We start from the raw sequence: 26,166 nt of genomic DNA, 5'->3' as shown, positions 1-26,166 counted from the left end.
GATGAGTTATGAGTGGGAAGAGGAAAAGAGCCCCTACGGTGCTGACCATCTACTGCCTCAGCATGGTGGGGAAAGGATTTGGGAGCCCTTTTCTCAGGACCCACAATGTCTACTTGGTCCCAGCTTTCTCTCCATACTTTCTGGCCTGGGTGTGGGGTGGTGGGCCGGAGCAGGTGGTAAGCATTGCTCTGGCTCGTCATGTTGTCTGTTCTCTGAGACGCCAAGTGCTTGGGTTTAGAACGCCAAGAGACTTTATTTTGCTTCTGTTGGAATGTCTCTTCTGTGAGACAGTGGACACTGCAGGAGCCTCCTTCTGGAAAAAGGGAAGAATCTCAGGGGATAAGACCAGGAGGGAGAAGCATCAATTACTAGCTCAAAACAGAATCCCACACTTGTAAGAGCTCAGTTAAAGAAAAACGGGCTGTCGAGAGTAATCTTCTCAACCTGAGCTGTTTCCAAAAGCAGCAAGTGGGTGCTGCTATCTGAGCTAAGCACAGAATGATGAGAAAATGCATACTGGTGGATTTTCCTCAAATCTTTAGAGTAAACAGAATTTTTTTCTTGCTATAGCAAACTTAATTCTGTACCAAAATGGTCACAGAATACTGCAGCTCTGTGGCAACTCAGACATGATCCTAGATGAACATGCTCTGTCCTTCCAGATCCCTTCTTCCCGCTTCTGCACGCTGTTTTGGGTCCTGGGAGGCTAGTGTCCATGGATCACATCAATCACTTATTTGGCCAATGGGAAGTCCTGCTTTACCATCCCTTGATGGTTTCTTTAATCCTGTCTATACTTTGTAAATAATCCCCTTAATAAAAACTCCCATTTGAGTGTGTAATCTCTTTCATGCTGGGACCCTGAACTGATAAATCATCTAATCCTATATGACCATTTTACAGATGAGGAAACTGAGGCACAGAAAAGCCCACTGACTTTTCCAGTGGTGTCCCTTTCCTCCTCCTTTTCCCAGCCATGATTGAGTATTCACAAGTGAGACCTTGAGTGCTGGACTGAGGATGAGATAACCTCTGAAACTAGAGTCTGCTCTGCTCTAATGTGATGACACATTTCTAAAAAACTTCCATTTATTTAAAAACTGTGCCCTTAAAAATGCTATTTTAAAAGACACAGACATAGAGAATGGATTTGAGGACATGGGGAGGGGGAAGGGTAAGCTGGGACGAAGTGAGAGAGTGGCATTGACATATATACACTATCAAATGTAAAATAGGTAGCTAGTGGGAAGCAGCTGCATGGCACAGGGAGATCAGCTCGGTGCTTTGTGACCACCTAGAGGGGTGGGATAAGGAGGGTGGGAGGGAGATGCAAGAGGGAGGGGATATGGGGCTATACATACATATGCATATAGCTGATTCACTTTGTTATACAGCAGAAACTAACACAACACTGTAAAGCAGTTATACTCCAATAAAGATGTTAAAAAAATGCTGTTTTATGTGGTATATGCATACAATGGAATATTATTCAGCCTTAAAAAAGAAGATAATCCTGTCATATGCAACAACATGGATGAACCTTGAGGATGTTATGTGAAGTGAAATCAGCCAGTACTGCATGATTTCGCTTACATGAGTTATCAAAATAGTCGAACTCATAGAAGCAGAAAGCAGAGTGGTGGTTGCCAGGGGCTGGGGGAGAGGCAGAAAAGCGGAGTTGCTATTCGATGGGCATGAAGTTTCAGTTATGCAAGGTGAATAAGTTCTAGAGATCTGTGGTACAGCATTGTGCTGGTAATTAACAAGACTGTATTACACAGTTAAACATTCAAGAAGATAGATCTCATGTTCTGTTTTTTTCTTTAACCACAAAAAAAGAAGCAAAAAAAGTATTTTAATAGGTCAAAAAGTAGTTAGAGAAAGGAGTCCCCCTGGGGGGACACTGTCCATGGGGGCATGGCTGGGCCAGCGGAGAGGCAGGAAATGCCTTCTTCCTCCAGGGTGGAAGCACCTGCTGCAGGACTGGGCTGGAGGAGCATGGGCTGAACTTATCTCCACCCTCCTCTAAACTCATGCCTCCTGCACCCATCTCCCAACATATGAGGAGCCTCTGACCATGAGTGAGTGAGTGATTGAGTGTGTGTGTGTGTGTGTGTGTGTGTGTGTGTGTGTGTGTGTGTGAGAGAGAGAGAGAGACAGAGAGACAGAGAGACAGAGAGAGAGACAGAGACAGAGAGAGAGATGGGGAGGGAAGGAGAGGGAGAGAATGAATTTGCATTCTTCCTTTTATTAACTTTCCCAAGTTCTCTTGAAGAACCTTTTTTGACCTCTCGTATTTCATTGATTCTAAGACACGTTTTATTTTTTTCACATTTTAATACTCTGATACCAGGATGGGTCATACACTTGAAAGCATCTTTCATTGCTGTTGGTCAGGCGATGGTTGTGTTGTAGCTTCATTGTCCATGCGTGTGTGAACTTGGTAGTTCTGGCTGCATGATAACACGAGTGAAACTGCTCATTGTTTCAGTCAGCAGTCCATTCCATGATCATCTGAGGAAGGAATGTGGTCCTAGGTGTTGACTGAACTCTTCTGCTGACATCTGTTAGCAAGATTTTCTTGCCAGCATCAACACTGTGGAAAAGCATTAGAAGCTTAGAAGAAAATCCCAGATGCAATACTTGAGCACTCCTTTAAGAAATGCTGCATCACTAAATCTCTTGGTGGTATAGAGGACAATATTGTGTGGAAAAAAACAGTCATTGGACCCTGTGGCAAAAGTGATTCAGAAGAGTGGGTTTTAGATTTTTTGATGATGGCCATTCTGACTGGTGTGAGATGATATCTCATTGTAGTTTTGATCTGCATTTCTCTAATGATTAGTGATGTTGAGCATCCTTTCATGTGTTGTTGGCAATCTGTATGTCTTCTTTGGAGAAATGTCTATTTAGGTCTTCTGCCCATTTTAGGATTGGGTTGTTTGTTCTTTTGCTATTGAGCTGCATGAGCTGCTTGTAAATTTTGGAGATTAATCCTTTGTCAGTTGCTTCATTTGCAAATATTTTCTCCCACTCTGAAGGTTGTCTTTTAGTCTTGTTTATGGTTTCCTTTGCTGTGCAAAAGCTTTTAAGTGTGGAGAAAAGGGAACACTCTTGCACTGTTGGTGGGAATGTAAATTGATACAGCCAATATGGAGAACAGTATGGAGGTTCCTTAAAAAACTAAAAATAGAACTACCATACGAACCAGCAATCCCACTACTGGGCATATACCCGAGAAAACCATAATTCAAAAAGAATCATGTACCAAATGTTCATTGCAGTTCTATTTACAATAGCCAGGACATGGAAGCAACCTAAGTGTCCATCATTGGATGAATGGATAAAGAAGATGTGGCACATATATACAATGGAATATTACTCAGCCATAAAAAGAAATGAAATGGAGATATTTGTAGTGAGGTGGATGGACTTAGAGTCTGTCATACAGAGTGAAGTAAGTCAGAAAGAGAAAAATAAATACCATATGCTAACACATATATATAGAATCTAAGAAAAATAAAAAAGGTCATGAAGAACCTAGGGGCAAGACAGGAATAAAAACACAGACCTACTAGAGAGTGGACTTGAGGACACGGGGAGGGGGAAGGGTAAGCTGGGACAAAGTGAGAGAGTGGCATGGACATATATACACTACTAAACATAAAATAGATAGCTAGTGGGAAGCAGCCGCATAGCACAGGGAGATCAGCTAGGTGGTTTGTGACCACCTAGACGAGTGGGATAGGGAGGGTGGGAGGGAGGGAGACGCAAGAGGGAAGAGATATGGGAACATACGTATATGTATAACTGATTCACTTTGTTATAAAGCAGAAACTAACACACCATTGTAAAGCAATTATAGTGCAATTAAGATGTTAAAAAAAAGAGTGGGTTTTGAATGTGATATCTAAATCAAATTGGAGCAACTAACCAATTTATTTCACTAATATTTTTACATTTTCATGAATATAATAAAACCCATGCCTAAGTAAATCTAATAGAGCTTTTCCAATAAGTACAAGATAAAAATTCTAAATCTTAGTATTGTATCACAGTTTAATTTGCAACCATTTTTTCTTTCCTATTATTATGTAAAATAGCATTGTCTCTTACAACCAGTGAATCTTAATCAATGAAGTATGGTAATGAAGTAGGAAGTCAATTAAATTATCAGTATGAATCAAAAGATGAGTTGGAAAGCTAAGACCTGAGGAATAAGTTTAGTAATTCTTTTGCTCAATAAATGTTTATTAAGTGTCTGCTGTGAGACCAGTGCTGGGATAGGCATGAGGATACAGCTGTGAACAAAGCAGATATGATCTCTGGGTGCACAGGGAAGACAAGATATATTGAATAAGTAGTTGCATGTACGATATTACAGAAGAAGACTTGCAGGCTTATTTGAAGTGTAAATAGAGGAGCTTAAGATGGTCAAGGGGAGCAGATGGCCTGAGTGAGGAAGTGACACTTAAGTGGAGAATGGAAGGACGAGTAGGAGTTAGCCAGGGGAAGAGGAGGGCAGTCCTGGCAGAGGGGATGGTGTGTGTGAAAGCTGGGATGTGCCAAGGAGTGAGGGGCTGAAGCAAGTCCAGTGTAGTAGGAGCCCAGACAGTGCTACGGGGATGAGAGACAAGGCTAGAGAAGTAGGTAGGCATCAGATCATGAAGGGCCTTTTAAGTCGTGCCAAGGAGCTTGGCCTTTATCCTGTGGATAAGAGGAAGCTGTGGAAGGGGTTTCAGGAGGGGTGTGGTATGTCATGCTCAGATTTTAGAATTTCACTCTGGCTGCTGTGCAAAAATGGGGTGCTGTAGATCAAGGGCAGATGAAGGGAGCATGGCTGTAGTCACCTTCACTTGATTTGAGACATGGTAGCTGGGAGGGGTAGAAGATATCAAATGATGCAAGGGAATCCTGCAGCAAGCAATAGCCCCCATCACTGACTGCCTTCCTCAGATATTACATCCTTAATTCCTGATAACCTGAAGATAATAACTTTATTTTTGACAGAGTGACGACTTCTGGCTTGAGCCTGCAGTGTGCTTTGAGAGATCTTCCGCCAGGTAAGTGCAGAACAAATTTCCTCAGATTTATAAACCATGCTTTTCTCCCAAGACTTTCCTAAGACTCAAATCCAACATCTTATTTAATCCTTACAACAGCCCTATAAGTTAGGTGTATTTTATTGAGACACAGAGAGGTTAGGCAACTTGATCAACATGCACAAAGACGTTCATCACAGCATAAATTATACTTGCCAAATAAAACGAAACGAGGAGAGAATCTAAGTATCCAACAGTAGGCAAATTGTGTCAAATCAGTTATGGTACATCATTTGATGGAGGAACTTTAATAATAGTCTATATCAGATTAAGAAGTTTCTTTTCTATTCCTAGTTTGCTAAAAGCAAGTTAGTTGTCCTGGGTGTTGAATTTTATTGAATGCTTTTCTAATCTACTGAGCTGATGAAATGATTTTTATCCTTCATCTAATCATGGTAATTTATATTTATTGATATTCTAACATTAAATTACCTTGCATTTCTGAGACAAAATCAACTTGGTCATGATGCATTATCCTTTCTATATTTAGCTAAGATTTAGTTTTATCCTGAGATTGGATAAAATTTTTTTTTTTCTGGTGTTTTCCTTGCCAGGAATGTTTTTCAAAATATTGGAATTGCTTGCTACTTGAATGTATGGGGGAATATGAGAGTAAAACAGTTGAGACCTGTTGTTTTCTTTGAGGGAAGAATTTTTACCTGCTGATTTAATTTCTGATTTATTTAGGTTTTCTGATTTCTTCTTGAGTCAGTTTTGGCACATTTTGTTTCTGGTTATGTATACACATTTCTGTTGGATATGTATTGCAGCAAGGGAATTTCTGGATTATGGGGTAGGTGTGTGTTCAGCTTGAGAAGATACTATCAGTTTTTCAGAATGGTTCTATTAATTTAAAAATTTACATGCTAACCAGGAGTGTGTGAGAGTTCTGATTTCTCTGTATCCTTTCCAATACAAGGTATTTTCTGTTTTGTTGTTTGTTTGATTTTTCATTTAGTCTCTACTGCTAAGTGTGAAGTAGTATCATAGTGTAGTTTTGATTTGTATTTCCCTGTAGACTAATGAAGTTGGATACTTTTTCATATGTTGATTGACCGTTTGAATATCTTGTTTTGTGAGAAGCCCTTTCAAGTCCCCCCCCCAAAAAAAAGTGAAGTGCTTATTCAGGTCTTCTGAAAAAAAATTGTGTTGCCTTATTGAATTGTAGACATTTTAATAATATGTATTCTGGATTTGAGGCCTTGGTAGGATATATATGTTGTAAATATCTACTTTTTTTTCCTGTGGTTTACCTTTTTACTCTTTTTATGATCAGAAATTTCTTTAAAATAGTGTAAATTATCCATTTTTTTTTCTTTGTGGTTGGTACTATTGTACCTATTTAAGAAATCTTGGCCTTATTCTAAGATCACAAAGAACTTTTATGTTTTCTTCTGAAAGCTATATTATTTTTCTTTTACATTTTGAGCCACGATCCGTCTGGAATTGGTTTTATTGTATATGATGTGAGGTAGAGGGTCAAGATTAATTTTTTCCATGTGGATACGCACTTGACCAGAAGCCATCCTTTTGTCATAGCACTTTTTACCTATTTATTTATTTTGGTCAGGCTTACTGAGGTATAATGAACACACAGTAAAATTCATGCTCTTGAAATTTATGGTTTGATAAGCTTCACCAAAGTGTACCATCCTGAAACCGCCACCACAATCAGGATGCAGAATGTACCTAACACCTGAAAGAATGCTCCTTTGTGGTAACAATCACTGATCTGATTTCTGTCCCTAGATTTTTTTCTTTTTTCAGAATATATAAATGGGGTCATACAGTATGTAGCCTTTTGTTTTAGATTTCTTTAAAAAAAATCTCAAAGACTGTCAAAAATTCATCCATGTCATTGCTAGTACCAGTCATTTGTTCTTTTTTATTGCTGAGTAGAATTCCATTGTGTGGATGTACCACAATTTGTTTATCCATTAACCGATTGATGAACATTTGGGTTATTTACACTTTTTGGCTCTTATGAATAAAGCTATTATAATTGCTCATTAATAGGTCTTTGTATGGATGTATGTTTTCATTTCTCTTGGGTAAATTACTAGGAGTAGGTTTATTGGGTCATATACTATATAGTATACTGGATTGTATACATTTAACATTATACAAAAAAAATCCCTCCAGCTGTTTCCAAAGTGACTGTGCCATTTTGCATTCCATTCAGCAATACATAAAATTTTATTGCCCCACAGTCTCTCCACCACTTGGTATAATCAGTCTCCATAATTTTAGCAATTTTGAGTTGGTTTGTAGTATTATCTTGTTGTAACTTTAATTCTCATTTCCCTAATGATTAATTATGTTGAACATCTTTTTATGTGCTTCTTTGCCATCTGCATATCTTCTTTAGTGGAGTGTCTGTTGAAATCAGTCACCCATTTTAAGAATTAAGTTATCTATCTTTATATTATTGAGCTATAATAGACTCTATTCCGGATACAAACCCTTTATCAAATGTGTGCTTTGCAAATACCTTTTCCCAGGCTGTGGCTTGTTTTTCATACTCTTAAAAGCATCATTCAAAGGGCAGAAATTTTTAATTTTCATGAAGTTCAATTTATCAATTTTTTCTTTGTTGGATAGCAGTTTTGTGTCCTAAGGAATCCTTGCTAACAGCAAATATACAGAGATGTTCTTAATTTTTTTCTAGAAATTTTATAGTTAAAACTATAGTTAAACTATAGTTTAATATAGTTAAAACGTAAAAGTTTTGCATTTAGTTATATGACACATTTCGAGGTAGTTTTTGTATCTGGTGTGAGGTAAGGGTCATGGTTCAATTTTTTACACGAGTGTCCACATTTTCCAGCACCATATGTTGAAAAAGCTGTCCTTTCCCCCTTTTAAATACCTGCACACCTTTCTCTCTCCTCCTCCTCCTGGTACTCTAATTACATGCATGTTAGACTGTTTAATATTGTTCTACAGCTCTTGGACACTTTTTTTTTCTTTTTCTTTCTTTCTTTCTTTTTTTTTTTTTTTTGTGTGGCTGCGCTGAGTCTTCATTGCTTCATTGCAGGGGCTATTCTTTGTTGCAGTGCATGGGCTTCTCATTGTGGTGGCTTCTCGTTGTGGAGCATGGGCTCTAGGCATGTGGGCTTCAGTAGTTGCAGCACATGGGCCCCAGAGTGCGTGGGCTTCAGTAGTTGCAGCGAGTGGGCTCAGTAGTTGCGGCTTGCGGGCTCTAGACCATGGGCTCAGAAGTTGTGGCACATGTGGCATCTCCCCAGACCAGGGATCGAAACTGTATCCCCTGCATTGGCAGGCAGATTCTTAACCACTGGATCACCAGAGAAGTCCACTTGGACACTTTTTAAAATTACCATTTCTCTTTGGGTAATTTCTATAGAAATGCTAAGTTCGTTGCTTCTTTTCTTTCACTGTGTCCTGTCTCATCAGCCAATCAAAGAATTCTTCACATCTGATATTGCATTTTATTTCTAGAATTCTTGTTTCTTTTCTGTAGTTTCCATGTCTCTGCTGAAATTCTCCATCTTTTCCTGGATTGTATCCTTCTTTTCCATGTGAGCCTTTTACATATTAATCATAGCCATTTTAAAGTCTCTGATCATTCCAATATCCGGGTCATCTCTCTGTCTAGTTCTGTTGGTGGCTTTATCTTGACAATAGGTTGTTTTTCCTTGGTTTTTTGAATGTCTCATAATTTTGATTGCATGTTGGATGTTGTTGGTAGAAGAGCAGTAGGTAATAAAGTTGATAATATTGCCACCCAGAAATGGGCACACTTCTTTTGCAAGGCTGCTAATGTAAGAATGGTTTGGTCCCTTGTTAGCAGTTAATAAGATTAGTAGTTAGTAGGGAGTTTGGGTGGGGTTGGCCTCCTGGTTGCTATGGTTCTCTTCAGCCAAGCAGACTGCAGAGTTTTCCAGTGGTGGACTGAAGTTACCTCATGCTTAGTGTGTGGCCTGGTGTGCCAGAGGGTTTTTCTCACCGTCCAGACTCCATCCTCAGCTTTCCACTGAGGGGATCGCTCTCCATGTTGATGCTCCTCTCCTAGCTGTGAATGGCTTTTGCTCATTGCTCAGTGCAAAGCTGTGGCTATGTTAGGGGGTTCCCAGTTCTTCTGGTCCAGCTCCAATCTTGGGCAGGCCTTGGGACTGCAGCTTTGTCCATGTTCCTGTTCCTCTTCGTGGCATTCCACTTCTGCCTTGTATCTGTAGGTGGCTTGGGTGGGAGAGAGTTCCCTGCCCCTCCCTCAGTGGTAGCAGACCTCTTCTTTGTGTCAGTGCAGGATTCTGGGCCTGAGAGTCCCTTGTTCTTCCATCAGGGCAGGACCAGCAGCATCAGTATCACCTGAGAGCTTGTCAGAAGTGCAGAATCGCAGGTCCCATGCTCAGACCTGATGAATCAGAGTCTGCATTTTGACAAGATCCCTGAGGGATTCTTGTGCACTTTGAGAAGTAGTGTTTTACCGCAGTGGTCCCCAACATTTTTGGCACCAGGGACCGGTTTCGAGGAAGATGATTTTTCCACGGATGGGGGTGGGGTGGGGTGGGGGGAGGTTCAGGCGGTAATGCGAGCAGTGGGGAGCGATGGGGAGCGGCAGATGAAGCTTTGCCCGCTGGTCCGCTGCTCACCTCCTGCTGTGCGGCCTGGTTCCTAACAGGCCATGGACTGGTACTGGTCCGCGGCCTGGGGGTTGGGACCCCTATTTTACCCAATCACTGTTTTCTTTTTTTTTTTTTTTTTTGCTAACTGTGCTTTTAATAATGAGATTAAAATCCTTCAAACTCAAAATATTGTGAAGGTAACCCTACTTTAAGAATAAACTGGGTTGTAGTGCACACATATTTAAACTAAGGCATTTAAATGTTTTTTTCTAGTTAAATTATTGAATTTAATTGAACAATTATCATTGATATGCATAGTTAAAGCTTCTTAGTTTCAAATTCTTCTTTGAGCTTTGTGTTCCTAGCACCCAAAAATCTTGACTCTTTCTTGTAGCAGGGATTTTTCTGTTGCTTCCTCTTATAAAGGGATTTCTTAGACCTTTGAAGCCTGCCTCCTAGGGGCAGTTCTTTCTTCCTCTCCACCTTGGGTTCAGCTCAAGCAACAGGTTCCTACAGTGATGCTTCAAAGCCTGGCCTAAAGGGTTCTAGCAAGTACCCATCCCAAGAACCTTTAGAGACAAGGTTCTTGCTGAGAGACCCTCAGCTTTTGAATCTTCCCAACTTCGAGTATCTTGTGATGCAGTGATGCAACTGTGCTGCCAGAATTCTAGTTTTCTCTGTTTTTTCTCAACTTTCAGTAAAGGTTAATTTTACATTTATCCCAGTTCTTAAGTTGTCCTCTTTCCTTGGATTTCATAAAAAAATGCTGGCCATGATTGCTGGATTATAGCATCTGCTTTCCTTTTGTCTTTACCTTTGCTTTTGTATCCAGGTATTTTGAAGCCTCCCCCCACCCCCTGCCCCCATGTCTCAATGAGAGACATCAAGTCAGAGAGTTCTGGCAATATCATTAAATTGTTTTAACATAGCTTGTTCAACCTGGGACCATCATGGAAGTATTCCAAGCAGGTGGACACAGAGGGGCCTCTTAGCTGAGTCAGCCCAGGTTAAGAGCTGTCCTGGTTTCCTGGGACCAGTGAATTATGCTTTAATCTTAGTGGTCACTGTTAGCTGCAAGGGAGGCTGGGAAATGTATCTTTGAGTTGGGCGTATTGTTGGTGCAAAAGAAATCAGGGCTGGGTTTGCTGTGGATGGAGAACTAAATGCAGATATCAGACAGACAGGGAGCTTTATTCAATATCAGCTGTATTCCCAGTGATCCTGGATTGGAGAATGAGCTTAAATTATGGACAGAATCAGCTAGAATCAGGCATCCTATTACGTTTATTGCTGAAGTCTTCTTTCATGGAAAAGAAAAATACATGCTGCTGAGGCCAGAAATAGAAAGGAGGGTATCCAGACCTCCATGAACTTTCCCTCACTCAGTCTGAGCAATTCAAGGAGTCACTTCCTTGAGGAGGAGTGAAGGGATGTAGTGAAGGGTAGAGGTCACCTTCCAATAGTCACCTTCTTTTAAGAAGACACACAGTTTTATTTTATGTGCCCAAGCAGGGATGCTGGGAAGGCGAGAATAATGCTCCTCCTAATAATTGTTACGTACACGGGTGTGTCACACACACACACACACACAATGTCTTATTATATATTATGACATATTGTGACAGTTGTGTTATATTTTTCCCAACTCCTACAGTTAATGACTTTGTAATATAGAAGGTAACCTCTTATGAGAGTTGAGCAAAGGGAGAATTCACATGTGTTGACGTTGTGAAACCCTCATAAAGGAGATGGAGATGAACTACTTATAGATTTTAAAGATTTGTAGAATAGTTTCAGGTTGAGAAGAAGAATGATTCAGTGCAAATAAATAGCATGGGCTGCAGCCAGTAGACTTCCAGCTGCTTTGGAAGCTTGCTGCAGGATTCTTTATAGCATCCCCCCACTTCATTGCTGCACAGAAACCAACCAACAAGCTGCTGCCTCCGTCCCCCCCACGCCGTCCCCCAACCCGAGGGTTTTGCTGCAGACTTCCTTGGTGTGCAGCAGGCTCCAGCCCCTCTTCTCGCCTGGTCACCCTTGACTCCTGCGGTCACGCTGATTGGAAACCCATAACAACCCCCCAGCTCACTACACAAGGCTCAGCTCAGGACCGAGTTGACAGCTGATTGTTGCTGCTGATTGCTTTGCTGACGGTGCTTTGTGGCTATTTTGGTTTTTCTCAAGAGTTCCTTAATTAGAGGAAATGACATTGTGTGCTGTCCAATCAGCCTCTTATCAGACATTATTCCATTTGTAGGATAATCAGGTGACATTTGGGTTTGTTCCTGCCAATCCGGTATGAGGATTGTGGCCTGTGGTGCAGTTGGCTTGGCAGAACAGAAGTCCCTACCCAGCTCTGAGACAGCGTTGCCCCTGGTATGAGGGAGGAGAATTCTGCATTCCCAGTGTGGTCTCAGAGACCCAGGGGTGCACTGGGGCCCCTGTTCAGGAAGCAATGTCCCACTGAAATCTTACACCTCACAGCAGCCATTCCCTCAGAGGATGCTGACTTTCTCTCTTTGAAACGTGATGTTTCAGGATTCCTTTGATATTTGCCTTTCTGGCCAACATGGAGAGACCCTTTCATTTCTTCCTGGGAGAAAGACAGATATGACCTGAGGATGGCCTCTATTTCGGGAAGTTTTAGAGGTGGTTTGCCATTCAGTGTAGTGAGATCTCACTACATTGCTTTAATTGCCAGGAAGAACCATCTTAAGTTATAAAAATTCTAAATTATAAAAGAAGTTTGAACAGATTTACAACTCTGAAATCCACAGAACTTTTACCAGCTGTTTTTTAAGGCTCTTTTATTGAATGCTTTATTTTAAAGCATTAATAAAGCATTGAATAAATAACTGTGTTTATTTGCATATAAACCATGTGTGAAAGTTTAAAAAATCTACTTGTCCAAGTATGAGTATGGACCCTTCTTTTCTAATTTTTTGTTTTTGGTATTAACTTATTGCAACAAGGATTTATTGAGCCTGCTGATGTGCCCTTGGACTTATTAACAAAGCAGCGTGAGACACAGTCCCTCCTGCAAGGAACTTACATTCTAATCAGGGAATCAACATTCTCCAGTGGTCCTTTCTTCATGGTTTCATTGAAGGCATCTTCATGGTTACATGGTTTTTCTCCAAGAGTGTTCAGTGTTAGAGCGGAGAACATAGAATACAGGATTATCCAGTGTTGGGAAGAGGAGAGAACAGAGATATTGAGGGGTCCAGGGAGACACTGTAATCATCTCATATTGGGCACAGAGGAAGGGAGGCCAAGATGTGTGTGCGGGGTCAGATGGGGGTATCATGAAGATGGAGAAAATGGTTAATGGACGTGGTGGGTGGAGGCCAAGGCCAGGAGAACTCCATTAGGTCAATAAGGAAATGGAGAGTGGCTAAGAGACAAGAGAAAGAGAACAAACTGCTACCTGACTGTTTCCTCTGGGTCTATCTTCCTCTTCCACCAAAGGGTAAAAAAGGGCCAAGTATGATGTTTCTTTTGTTTCTCCTTCAGCTCCTGGTTCAGCATGTTGCTTATAGCATGTGCTTCCTAAATATTTCCTGAAGAAATTCAGCTCACTCATGGGCTTTCTTTGGAGTCATAGATCAAATTTCTTTCACATATATAGAAATGATTGAGGTGGTCATTGGTTCATGTAAATGGGGAGCTCCAGAGTGACTTCTGATATAATCTTACAGTGGTATAAACACACACATGTATACTAACCACAGTGAAGAGGAAGTCTCCATCATCTGACACTTGCTCAGTACTTCCAGGTAAACGGAAAGTATCATCTTTAGGGAGACCGTCTGAGGAGACTTCAGAGAGTCCCACATGCTGGATGTGATGCTGCCTTACCCAGAAAGCCAAAAATGCTGTTGCTTTCCATAGGCCAATAGTTCTCCTTTGTCCCCTCATGATTTTGCAGGCTAAGTGCATTTGAAGACCCAAATGAACAACTTAAACTTCTTTCTGATCCCGTTGCTGTTCCCATGCTCAACAGTCAACTTTTTCTCATGTCTGTATTTAGCTGAAGTAATCTTCGTGAAAGTCTTCCACACTTGAAATCACAGCAAAAGCTAGAGAATAAAATTTACATTTTGGAATAAAAGCTAAAACTTGATGATATCATTCCTATATATATATTTGTTTATTCTTGTGGCTCCCTGGGGACCGCACCTACTGCGAGTTCTTTGCAAGTGTCTTCCATTCACTGAGTTACCCTAGTGCTGGCCCGGTGCTGGGACACCGTTGAGGCTTACAGGTGTATGTGCCCCTGAAGAGAATGGATCGTGTGTCCAGTTCAAGCATGCCAGCAGGGCTGTCATGCATATTTTCTTAGGTAGCATTTGAAAGTTCCTTAAGCTGTACGCCAGACACAACAGACTTGACCAGAATCATGCTGTTACCATGGCATCCAGAGAGAGCCCTTAGAAGCTCATCGACTTCTCCAGACGAGAGGAAGATGGTAAACTGCTCTGATAGAACATTTTCTACCTTAGAAACTGTATTTATCTGAAACAGCAAATCTGATTTTCAAAATTTCTCTCCAAGCATCATTTTTTATAAGACATTTTTGAAGACTGCTCACAGGTTTATGTGCTCTAGCACAGACTTGGAGAAGCTTTTCTTTCATCTCTGATCTGGAAGCTTCTCTTTGAATAAACTAGAAATGTTGAATGGCTCTGGCTAAGAAATCCCTTTCAATTTCAGACAAGAGTTGCAGTAACTGAGCCCTGTTTATTCAAGGAGACTGAAGCCGGATGGGTCTGCTGTGAATAAAAGGACAGGCCTGCTTTCTTCACAGGTGACTTCTCTCCTCTGGCCCAGTTCTTTGGTATTAATCTAATTCTCCTTAATTGCTAACTCCAAAGCAACAGAGTTTCGATCTTTGAAAGGATTGCCTTTTATAAATGCTTATTGTCTGAAATTTCTGCTTAATGGGAAGACCACTGAACCACTAATTTTTTGGTTTAGAGTTAGTGGGCAGGGACAGTTTAAGTCATTACCTTCTATTGCTTGACATTTTGTATAACACTTTGCAGTGTTCAGAGCACTTTCACATCCATTGTTATTTGAGATTTTTAACAACCGCTGGAAGACAGAAAGACAGATTTTTTTTTAATTCCCATTTTTTTGAATGAGAGCTTATGCCTCCCTTAAAATCATTCTTACCAGAGGTAGACCAGGAACTAGAACCTACCTGTCCTATTCCTAATTCCTCTTCAGGTTGCCCTGTCATGATGAGCTAAGTGTGAGGATGGTAAGGGAGAACCTATAACTTGTTTGGCAGTTATCTGCTTAATCGTCTGTCTCCCTGGTCTGACGTTAAGCTCCCTAAAGTGGAGATTATTTTATTCACTGTTAGATCCCCAGTGCCTAGAGCAGTGCCTGGCACATGGTAGATTCTCAGTGAACATTTTTGTTGGTGAACAAGCAATAATAATGCCAACATTTTCACCTCTACCCATCCCCTTCTTACATGTTCCAATGGCATAATAAGAATTATATCTAAAATAAGTAGGCAAAAAAAATAAAATAAAATAAAATAAGTAGGCAAAGATATGAGCATAGTGGGGAAGTGCAGGTTGTCAATCCATCAAAGTAGTAGATGAAGAACATTCAACTGAGCTGTAGAAAAACACAGAAGAAACTGAAAATAGAGCTCCTGCCTTCGGGGAGCTTAAAGCTTAGGGAAACAAGATAACCCATGATGGAAAAGATGAGGAAAATCACTATCCAGCAGTCGGTTTGGTTGGCCCTGCTCTTTTGGAAACTCAAAGTTGGGGGAAATAAAAAGGACGCGTACTGCAAAAAAACCCCTTGATCTCAGAGGGAGGAGGAAGTGGAAGGGCTTTACTGTCACTTTCTTTCTTTGGTTCTATAATTACCTGTACCTTTTCAAGTGTTTTTATGCAGGAAACTAAATACGGAGACTGGTCGAGGGATGAATCATTCTAAGTAACTGGAATAGAAGGTGAACTTTGACAAAGCTTTGATTAGTTCTTTTCCTTAAATAGTCAAGTAATTATGCTGCAATCTGGCATTCGTAAACAATTGTTTCCATCCTTATCTCAACCTGAGATAATAGTTTCCAAGTCCTTTAGGGACAGTGATTTTCAAAGTTTAGTTCTCAAGCCACCTGCTTAAATATCCACTCCTGAAATTCTGATTCAAGAGGTCTGGAGCAGGGTCTGGGAGTCTGCTTTTTTAAAAAATAAACACTTTATTTTGGAATATATTTCTAGAAAAGTTGCAAAATAGTACAGAAAGCTCCTATATTTCCTTCACCTGGCTTCCCCTAATGTTAACGCCTTACATAAGCAGAATATATTTGTCAAAATTAACCAACTAATATCAATGCGCTAATACTAATTAAGCTACAGTCTTTATGCAAATTTCACCAGTTTTTGCACTAATGTCCTTTTTTCTGTTCCGTGCAGGACATCACATTGCATGTAGTCATCACTTAGTCTCTTCCAATCTGTGATAGTTTCTTAGTCTTTCCTCGAATCTGCATTTTTAATAAGCTCCCAGGTGGTTCTCAGACACTAGAACTCAATCGCCATTGCTCTTCCAAAGCCAGGGACAGACTCTGGGCACACCGGACAAGTGCTCAGAAACCAGTGCCTGGGAGACCTCCCCTTGCCTGAGGGGTACCTTGTGTTTTGCATCCCAAGTCCTGCTTCTGTCAGTCCAGGACAGATCCGGAAACAGAAAGCACACTCTGGAAGAGCCTGGAGAGAATTTAGCAAAAGTGCTGTTTATGGAGATGTAGGCAGGGTGAGAGAAACAAATAAAGGATATTAAGGCAAGCAGGAGCTTTCAGCAATGAAAAGCTTACCCCTCTTTGGGACCAGCCACCAGGTACAGCAGTAGTCAGGGATGTGTAGTTGGAGAACCAGCCACTGCCACAAACTAAGACTCCAGTGTTCAGAGGACATGGGTCTTTGTGCTCCTGTGGGTGCCCCCCATTGGCGACACTTAACAAGAAGCCAGAGGGCAGGGAATGGACAATACAGTTGCTGGGCACAGAGGAAGAAGAGAGGGTGGAGAATGGATCTGGAGAATGCATTGAGAGAGGGGTTGAGGTGAGAATAACCAGCCCTGTGTCAAAGAAAAATGCAGGAGAGAGAGTCTGATTAGTTAATTGTGCCTGGGTTAAAACATGTGCTCTGCTTATTAATTCATAGCTACAATGTTAGGAGGGGCCCGTACCTTAATTAAAAAAAAAAGAGGATCCAACGAAAACATTACATTTAGACTGGAAAACTGTACAGTTGATCAACTTGTTGCAAATTCAACAAACATTCTTCTGGTGGGTTAATGATAGTAAAAGAATTGTAGCCTCCAGCTAAATAAAGTCTAGGTATTTACCTAGACTGAAGAAAAAGAACGGCTGTCTGAGATATAATTTTAGAATTGATAACAGATTTTAAGAGTGTCATATACCACCTTCTACAATTTGGATGAAACAGTGCTTTTATTTATTTTTTCCCTATTTTGTTACTTGATTCTAGTTTTTGAAAGGCAATATCATCACCCATTCTGCAGTATAGTGAATTAAATTCTGGACACCAAAGAAAAAGACTCAGAAAATGTTCCTTTTCTTTTTGTAGTTGCAAAAGGATAAGAGTGGGAGGAAAGCTCATCTGTCCTCAGCATCCATGGGACTTAATGGAGAATCACTGGTCTTTAGAATTAGGCTTTCCTGGGGTTTATGCTGTGGAGGCTTTTTTGATGGTGGGAGTGAGTGGGTGAGATTTTTTCCCCCTTCATTTCAAAAACAGGAGTAGAAGTTAGCAAGGAGGAATATTAGCTGTATTTTGCTGTTTTTGACATTAAATACATCAAGTTTGCCAAAACAGGTTGGTGGAGGTTTGTTTTGCTCATGCACGTTTTTTTCATAGATACTGGTTTTTTTGTGTTTGCTCACCGCCTTCAGGGAGGAAACAAGCACTGCTATATTTATTTTGCAAAGTGGTTGCATTGGGATCTTGGCAGGAAACAGAATTTACCTCGGAGGGTTTGAATGAAGAGAGTTTAGTGGAGGAAGGGATTATTGCAAACCCGTGGGCAGGGTTATGAGAACAAACAAGGGGTGGTCTAGCCCCCAGGAACTAGTGGCAGCGGGAAGCCGTTGCTATCCCCAGGCCAAAGGGACAAGAGGGACAAATAGTGGAGTCCAGGGAGGATTGTAACCATGGCGGAAGGGCCACTCGACAGGAGCCGTAGCGGTGAAGGGCCATAACTGTGGTCAGACACTGAGGTGAAACAGGGAGAGAGTAGGGGAAACAAAACCCCGTTGCTCTCCTCCCAGCCCTCCCGTCTTTTCCTGGTGCCCCCATTAGTCAAACCCAACAGGAAGCCAACAGTATAGGTGACATCGGGGCAGGAGAGGTGGAGTAGGGTTGTGGGTGTTGTAGCAGGGATGGGGAATAGCGAGCAAAATGGTTTGTTGCTATTTGAGCCCCTGAAATGATTACTCGTGACATTACGTTTAGAGGAAATTCAAAGTAGGTGCATTCAATTAATGAGCAAATCCGTTTTCTATAGAGCCAGTTTTATTGTTTTAAAAACTTGCTACTCCCTTAGCCTGTTCTGAAGTGTTTTAGTGCACAGACCCTGATTTCTCGTTTCCTCGGCCTCACTGTGTCGCGAGAAAGGTATTGCCTTTAACATGATGCGGAGCCTGAATTTGACCTCCTGAGCCCTGAGGAGGAGGAGGACTGGCATAGCTTGCATTGTTGGTTGCCCCAACTGGCATTTTCAGAGTTAAAAGTGGCCACTGTAACGTGTGTGCTCTTCTTGTCCTAATGAGTTGTGTCTGTTGGAGCTAAATGTAATTACTAAATAATCATTTCATCGATTTTTCGGTACATGATTATTTAATGAAAACAGACCCAGATGACCAAGAGGTAGAGAGGCCTGCTTCTGGGAAAGCATTCACTCTAGCCCAGTACCTTCAGTTGCAGATTATTTGAAAATGAAAGCAAAGCAACAAAACCATCTTAAATGCTTCTGGCAACTTTAACAAAACCTGGCCCCAGGATCATTTAAGAACTTCTGCTGTGAGTCTCAGAGAAATAGAGCTGAAAATAGATTGGTTGCAGCAATTTCAGCGAAGGGATCCGAAAATGTTTTCTTCAGCTGCGGGTTTTTAGTGAGTGATGAATCGACAGTGCCCAGAAGATTGCATTCTTGGGAAAAGAAATTCATATTTGATCTTGCTTTTCCTGGTGGACTGTCTCTCTGAAATACTTCATATCGAATCTTAAATATGATGCAGTGGAGGCTGTCAGTCTCCTATTTGCTGTGATGTTTTCTTCCTATTTAATTAACCCCCCTTTTCCTTTCCATATTTGTGATGGATTCTTGGGCAAAGCTACCTTCACATAAAAGACTCTGGAAAAAATAAAATAAAAACATGCTCTTTAAAGGTATTATTTATGTATTTATGTCATTTAGTTAGTTTTCACTGTTATTCGTCTTGACCGTATTTCCTTTTTCCCTAGCTTGGAAAAATGTCTGGTCTGGCTTTGTCTTCAGTCATATTGGCTGCTCTCTTTAAATCACAAAAATGTTAAAGTAAAAAAGTAAAAAAAAAAAAAAAGGATCATAAGCTATTCATTCTAGTGGTCAGTTGGCTTAAATTTCAAGTCATTGACTCTCATAGCTTAAATTAGTTTTATTGCTATTTTGAGCAAAGTTAGAGAAAAAAAAATCTGTGTATCATGCCTTATGAAGGAATGTCATGGTTTTGAGTAGCTAGGATCAATGAGGTGCTTATAGTTAGTGACTCTACGTGGATACAGAGAGCCTTTTACCCTTATTGATCTGACCTCTTGACGGTGTTAGAGCAGTAGGTAGTGGTTAATGCAATGCTGTACCTTTGCTTTAACCTAAGAACCCAAACCCCATGATAATAGGCATTAGCACTGAGGAAAAGATCATCTCTGTCCTTGGCAGCTGTTCCCGTCGGCATCAGGATCATTTTCCAAATCGCTGTGGTGCTCAACATCGATGCATCTTTACCTCCGCTGCCCTCCACACTCCCTCACGTTCGCTTAGTCATCACGGTCATCCCTTCTAGCTCTGCAAGACAGACTTGTTTCCTTTCCCACTGTGACCCCCATAGGCAAGGACCTTCCTAATGGTCTGGTTATTGAGATACCCTCCCACAAGCCTGCCTGCTCACAGAATTTCTTTGCTTTTGCTATATGAGTTTCCTAGACTCTCGTATTTATCAGGATCTGCCTCCACTCAAAAGCTCTCAGCCAGTTATTACTGACAGAGTAAAATCCCTGTCAGTAACCAATAAATATGTTTCTGTGAGCAACCGCTGTGAGCAAGACCCTCTGCTAGGTGCTGTGGGAACACAGACCATGTCCACTTGCTTCTTTACTTCGTGTGTCCTCAATTAATTTATCATTTCCAGTAGAGCATGAATTATACTTGATGTGTATAAGTGCACAGCAACAAGACTGTTTTCTTTAAACTTTTTTTTTTAATTTTTATTTTTTGACCACGCCGTGCAGCATGTGGGACCTTAGTTCCCCGACCAGGGTTCGAACCTGTGCCCCCTGCATTGGAAGCTCGGAGTCTTAACCACTGCACTGTTAGGCAAGTCCAAGACTGGTTTTTAATCAGTGGTCCCGATTATATATTTGTCAGTTGAGATTGCTCTTTAAGGTATATAGCTTGGAAAATTATATACATAGTCTCCTCAAGGCTGCTTGATGTAGTTCTTAATATTTTTGAAACTCTCTATTTAGAATTATCTTCAGAACTCATAAGTTACAAAAGCAAAAGAGTCTCATTGCCCCATTCTTTTGTTCAAGATGCAATTTATTAAATGCCTGCTTAGTCCCAGGTGCTGCTCCAAGGCCTTGGCACACCAACGTGTGTTAAAGCCCACCAGACAAGACTCCCAGGACACACCATCGTCAAACAAGCTTAGGTTTATTAGCTGGCTGCAGTAAGGGAGAGCACACATCGTGGAGAATTGTAGGGCATTTCAACAGGTGGAAGTTAGGGAAGAACATCTATAGAGTTTTCAGGACTGGAGTTAGTCAGAGGATGGCTTTGGCAAAGATCGGCCAGAATTTGTAATGTAGGAAGTTGCTGAAACTGTCTGTGGTCTTATCTTTGGGGCACATAACAGTGTGGAGTTACTGTTAGGTTAGTTTGTCTGTGGTCTTGCTTAGAATACCATGCATCTGAACGAGCTGGTGTTGAGTCTGAACTTAGTTTGTCTTGCATGTCATGGTTTGGTACAATTTTTCTATTTTGTGCATTATAATACAGTTTTGCAAGTTATGGTTTTTGTTTCAATTTTCAGTTTCCCCCCTAACAGCCTAGTTGCCAGCTGAACAGGTTTTCCCTTTATCAGAAGAATAATGACACAGTTCCTGTCCTCCAGGAGTTTCCAGTCTAGGTTATTATATTTGATATGTGCCATAGTAGAGATACAAATAAGGTGTTATGGAGTTCAGAAGAAACAACTGTTTAAAAAAAAAACTACTGTTTTGTTGATATCATATACAAGGCTCTACATACATTATGTACTAAAATACTATATGTATTATTTTATTTAATCCTCAACAGTCATACAGAGTTGACGCTATTTTTTTTACCCTCATTTTAAAGTCAAGAAATTGAGACGCAAAGAGGTTAAATAACCCACCAAAAGTCACCCAGCTAGGAGACAGCAGATCTAGGGCTTTATTAAATATTTGTAGGGTACTGTTCTAGGTGCTTTATATAATCTCCAAAACAGACCTTTGAGGTAGCTACTGTGCTTTATTCTATCATCTCACTGTTGAGGAAACTGAGACATGGGGAAGTGATGTAACTCATCTAAGATCACAGAGCTCATGGCCACATTGTAGGGGCAGGATTCAGACCCAGGCAGCCTGGCTCCGTGGTCCATGCACATCACCAGCTGGGCTGCTGCTTCTCTTGAGCCGTGTCATTGGACCCTCGTGTCTGTGTTCTTACCCTCTGTGCTGTTCTGCCTCATTGGCAGAGGAGAAGCGTCACAGAAGGGTTGAATGTGGGCTGGGGCATGGTGGATAAGTAGGATATTTCCAGAGGGATCAGGGAGAAAGACTGTACCATTCCATTCAGGAGGAATAGTGGGCGCCGAGTCCGGAGAGCAGCAGGAGGTGAGGCTTGAGAACTCTAGTGTGTAGGATGGGAGCAGTGGCAGCCGATAGAACTGGACATATGTATTGGGACCAGATTGGAGCTTCACAGTTGCCCCTCACTTTTGACTGGAAGGATGCTCCTCTTCTTGACACTGTGCTTGCCTCTGAATGATCATTCTGGTCATAACGCATCCCCAAAGAAAAGAGGTTTGTCATCACCACAGATATTCCTGCTGGAGGCCATTCCAAAGGAGAAGTTCCAGAAACATGTTAAGCAAAGGAAGCTTCAGGGAAAAAATGCTGCCTGGAGATATTCTTAAGGTGATTGCTTTGGAGAGCATAATGAACATTTGAATGTCTGTGTCCTTGTAAATTAAAGGAAAAAAATGTGTCACCACTTTCAATCAATACAGTGTTGAATAGCAACTTTTATTTATGGAGTTCTGGAAGCTGACATGCATCTAATCTTTACATCAATCCCATTAGATAGATACTGTTCGTGTCCCAGATGTATAGATGAGGAAACCGAGGCTAAGAAGTCTCTTGGGGGTTTTGGCAAGTCACACAGTGGGAGGTGGTAGAGACAAGATTTCGACTCAGTTGGACTGATTGCAGAGCCCATTCATTCTGTCATGCGTCCTCAAGAAGTCTGTCCTTTCAGCCGTGAAAGTGAAGATTGTCCCCAATGCAACAGGCAGCCAGATGGCATGGAGCACTGGTAGTCAGGAGCGGGAAGGACTGTAGTGGGACGAGGAGGACAGGACTTGCTGGAGCTTCATCCACGCCTCCCCCACTCTGTGTCAGCCCCGCTTCTCTCTGCATGCATCACTGGAATTTACTGGCTTAAAATAGTATCCTCACCCAGTGTTACTTCTTGGACAGCAAGAGGGAGTCCAGAAAGCTAAGGCCTGAAATTCTCATCTTTCCTGGGCAGTGAAATTGCCTCAGATTTGCTGGGACATGGGCCTATCAGCCGATTAGCAGATACATTTGTGTTGACCTTTCTATTATCAACCTACTGGTTTGCTTATTTAACTAATTACATGTGCCCTTGTTAGGAGCTGTGGGCACAGAAAGATCTTTGTTGACTCTGGACAAGTGATGCTCTTTGTTAATTCTGGATATGGCTCCCCATTTCACAGCATCAGGGGAAAGGTGGTGGCAGCAGCTAATGATCCCTGGACTGCACGTTCTGGAGATGAGGGAGTGATGTAGCCTTTTTTCCCTATAGAGTATGCTTGTGGATTAATTGCATAAACTAGTCGATTTAATCTAAGAATGACCTGGTCCCTTCCTTGCCTGGCCAGGTGGTGTGTACAGAGAGCCTGAGCTGTAGTTAGGCACCCAGGGTCTGAGTCCTGATGTCTTGGTTTATACTGGGTAAGTTACTTAAACTTTCTGCACCTCAGTTTCTTCATTTCTAAAATGGGAATAATAAAAGTACCTACCTCATAGGGTTATTCTGAAGATTAAGCAAGAAAATCTTTGAAAATTGCTTGGCACATTACTTAGTACATAGTAAAGACCCAGTAAATGAGAAGAACAGCATATAGCACTTGTTCTGTGCCAGGCCTGGGCATGAGCTGTGTACCACACAGCTCCCAGGGGCACCTTCCTCATAGACAACCCTGGGAATGTCACCCAGAAGGTGTGCAGTGCAGTGGCCTTGTGCCAGGAACTGCTCTGAGTGCTTCATGTGTTTTAACTCTTTAATCCTCACAACAGTCCTTTTTTTTTTACATCTTTATTGGAGTATAATTGCTTTACAATGGTATGTTAGTTTCTGCTTTATAACAAAGTGAATCAGCTGCACATATACATATATCCCCATATCTCCTCCCTCTTGCGTCTCCCTCCCACCCTCCCTATCCCACCCCTCTAGCTGGTCACAAAGCACCGAGCTGATCTCCCTGTGCTATGTGGCTGCTTCTCACTAGCTATCTATTTTACATTTGGTAGTGTATATATGTCCATGCCACTCTCTCACTTTGTCCCAGCTTACCCTTCCCCACCCCCCACCCCCATGTCCTCCAGTCCATTCTCTATATGTGCATCTTTATTCCTGTCCTGCCCCTAGGTTCATCAGAACCATTTTTTTTTAGATTCCATATATATGCGTTAATATACGGTATTTATTTTTCTCTTTCTGCCTTACTTCACTCTGTATGACAGACTCTAGGTCCATCCACCCTACTATAAATAACTCAATTTCGTTTCTTTTTATGGCTGAGTAATATTCCATTGTATAGATGTGCCACATCTTCTTTATCCATTCATCTGTCGATGGACATTTAGACAACAATCCATTATTAATCCTGCTTACAACTTAGACACAGCTGTTAGTTACCTTGCCCAAATTCAGCCAGCTGGTAAGTGGCATGGCTGGGATGTTGGCCATTTGTATTATTATAGTATAGAGTCTTTCCTGGCAATCACAAAATGGAGGGAAGATCTCCATGATAGATTGATGTTCTTTATCAGCCTGCATTCATTGTCCTTACCTATTTTAATATATTGTAATATTTGTTGAAGCAGTTTACATTTTCAGCCTTTATAGTTAATACATATATTTTAGCTTAATAATGGAAATGCATGAATTCACTTGACTTTGGGAAAAGGTGACACACTTTCCTTATCATAATTGAGCTCTTTGTGATTAGGGTCGAGGGAGGGAAGGAGGAAGCGGGAAGAGGAAGAACAAGCCCACTGAACATTTGGATAACACCAGCACTTCTATCTGCCCTTCCATCAGGGCGTCACCGCCCACACTCTTTGCTCAGATGGCTTTGCCTCTCACATGACTTACATGGTATGAGCATCTTGCCGCATAGAGCTTTAATAATGTGCTTTTCATCCAACATGGCCGATAAATGAAGCCAGCTAGTTCAGCTGGTGCTCAACCAAAGATTCACTCCAGCGCAAGAATCCAAACTAGCTGTGCTGAAATTTTTGACAAGCGGCATGGCAAGGCCCCAGAGAGACACGTTCCTGCGGGACTTTCAAGGGGACTGCCTCTTCAAGAGACCCTTTTTGCCCTGGGTGGTGGACAGTGTGCAGTTGCGAGGAGCATGGCCAGGGTTTTAATTGTATTGCCTGTGCCTTCTGAAATGGTTCTGGGCCCTCCCTGGCTCTTGCCTTCTCCACAGACACCCTATAAATAGCACCTCCAGATTTGTTCCATTCTCCTTTGTTTTCTCCTATTCTCGACCTGTGTCTCCCCTTTACCTAGATCCTTTGCATTGGGTGGTTGGCTGGACTCTTTCTTGCCCTGTTTCCTCAGCCCTGTCTTTTCTCTCTGTTGCCCTCCTTGGCCCTCCCTGAACTCCTCTGGATCCCCGCTGCCTTGGGGGAGAACTCAGGCACATGAGTTAGTACTATATATGTGAAGTAGATAACTTTTGCAAACTTCTCCATGTTTCAAAATTGTTTTTTTCTCCTGAAATTTTATTGGAGTGGCTAAAATCAGATTTCAAGGTTAGGGTTTTTGTATTAGTGGGATTACAATGGAGATGGATCAATGTTGACTCCCTTTCTTCTCTAATTCCCATCCTGCATGAAGCTGTAAGGGTCTCAGCCTCACGGGAACAAGCAGCCTTGGTAGTTTTTCCAGGAGAGGTGAGGGGCACCTGATAATTTATTGTGTTTGTGACAAGTCTGTGTCACTGTGTAGTTTCTCCGACTTGTCACACTGAGGCTACTCAGGACACCATCAAAATTAGAGAAGATGAATCTTTTCTATAAAAATAGCACATTTTCTATACGATGTCAGGCAAAAGAAGATGATTCAGCGTGCCCTTTGCCACTCTTTAAAAAAAAAAAAAATATGTCTTCCTTTCTACTTAAAACCAAAATAAACTACTTCCTACTACTGTCATTCACAGAGCTAAATTAAAACCATACCAGGATGGAGAGAGAGAATATTTTCATCCAAGACAGAGAAGATCAAAATGGCAAGGTTGGCAGTTGGATGAGGGCCTGGCCCACAGTGGGTTGTTGGAGAATGTTAGCTTATCTGCTGTTTGCTGAGGGGACTTTGCTTCTCAGATTACATTTATGGTGTCTGCTTTTGAAATGGTATTTGGAGGCGGTGTTTAGGAGAATAGAACAGGACAGGCTGAAAGAATATGGCTTAGAAATAAGAATACAAAGTCTGAATTGCGCCTATTTCTTCATTTTTTCTACGATTGATTTGAAATCTTTCCGACTGAATCCAGGGAGAATGTTGCCTCCTCTTCCCTGACTTACTGGAAGCTGGCTTAGCTGTCTCCTCTGTCTCCCCACACTTCCTCTCTCAAGGCACACATCCCATTTTATGAGAATTAACTG

General features: G+C 41.5%; 1 protein-coding gene across 1 annotated transcript in view; it reads left to right on the top strand.

The window, feature by feature from the left end:
- The first annotated feature begins 5,008 nt into the window (after positions 1-5,008).
- NCALD (neurocalcin delta) overlaps positions 5,009-26,166 on the top strand; it is a 293,215-nt gene continuing 272,057 nt past the window's right edge. The window contains exon 1 of the mRNA XM_073794644.1: positions 5,009-5,063. The gene's annotated coding sequence lies outside the window, so the exon portion shown is untranslated. The remainder of the gene's footprint in view (positions 5,064-26,166) is intronic.

This window comes from Tursiops truncatus, chromosome 17 (genome assembly GCF_011762595.2).
Source record: "Tursiops truncatus isolate mTurTru1 chromosome 17, mTurTru1.mat.Y, whole genome shotgun sequence".
Lineage (NCBI taxonomy): Eukaryota > Metazoa > Chordata > Mammalia > Artiodactyla > Delphinidae > Tursiops > Tursiops truncatus.
This window is presented reverse-complemented; position numbering and strand designations above follow the sequence as displayed.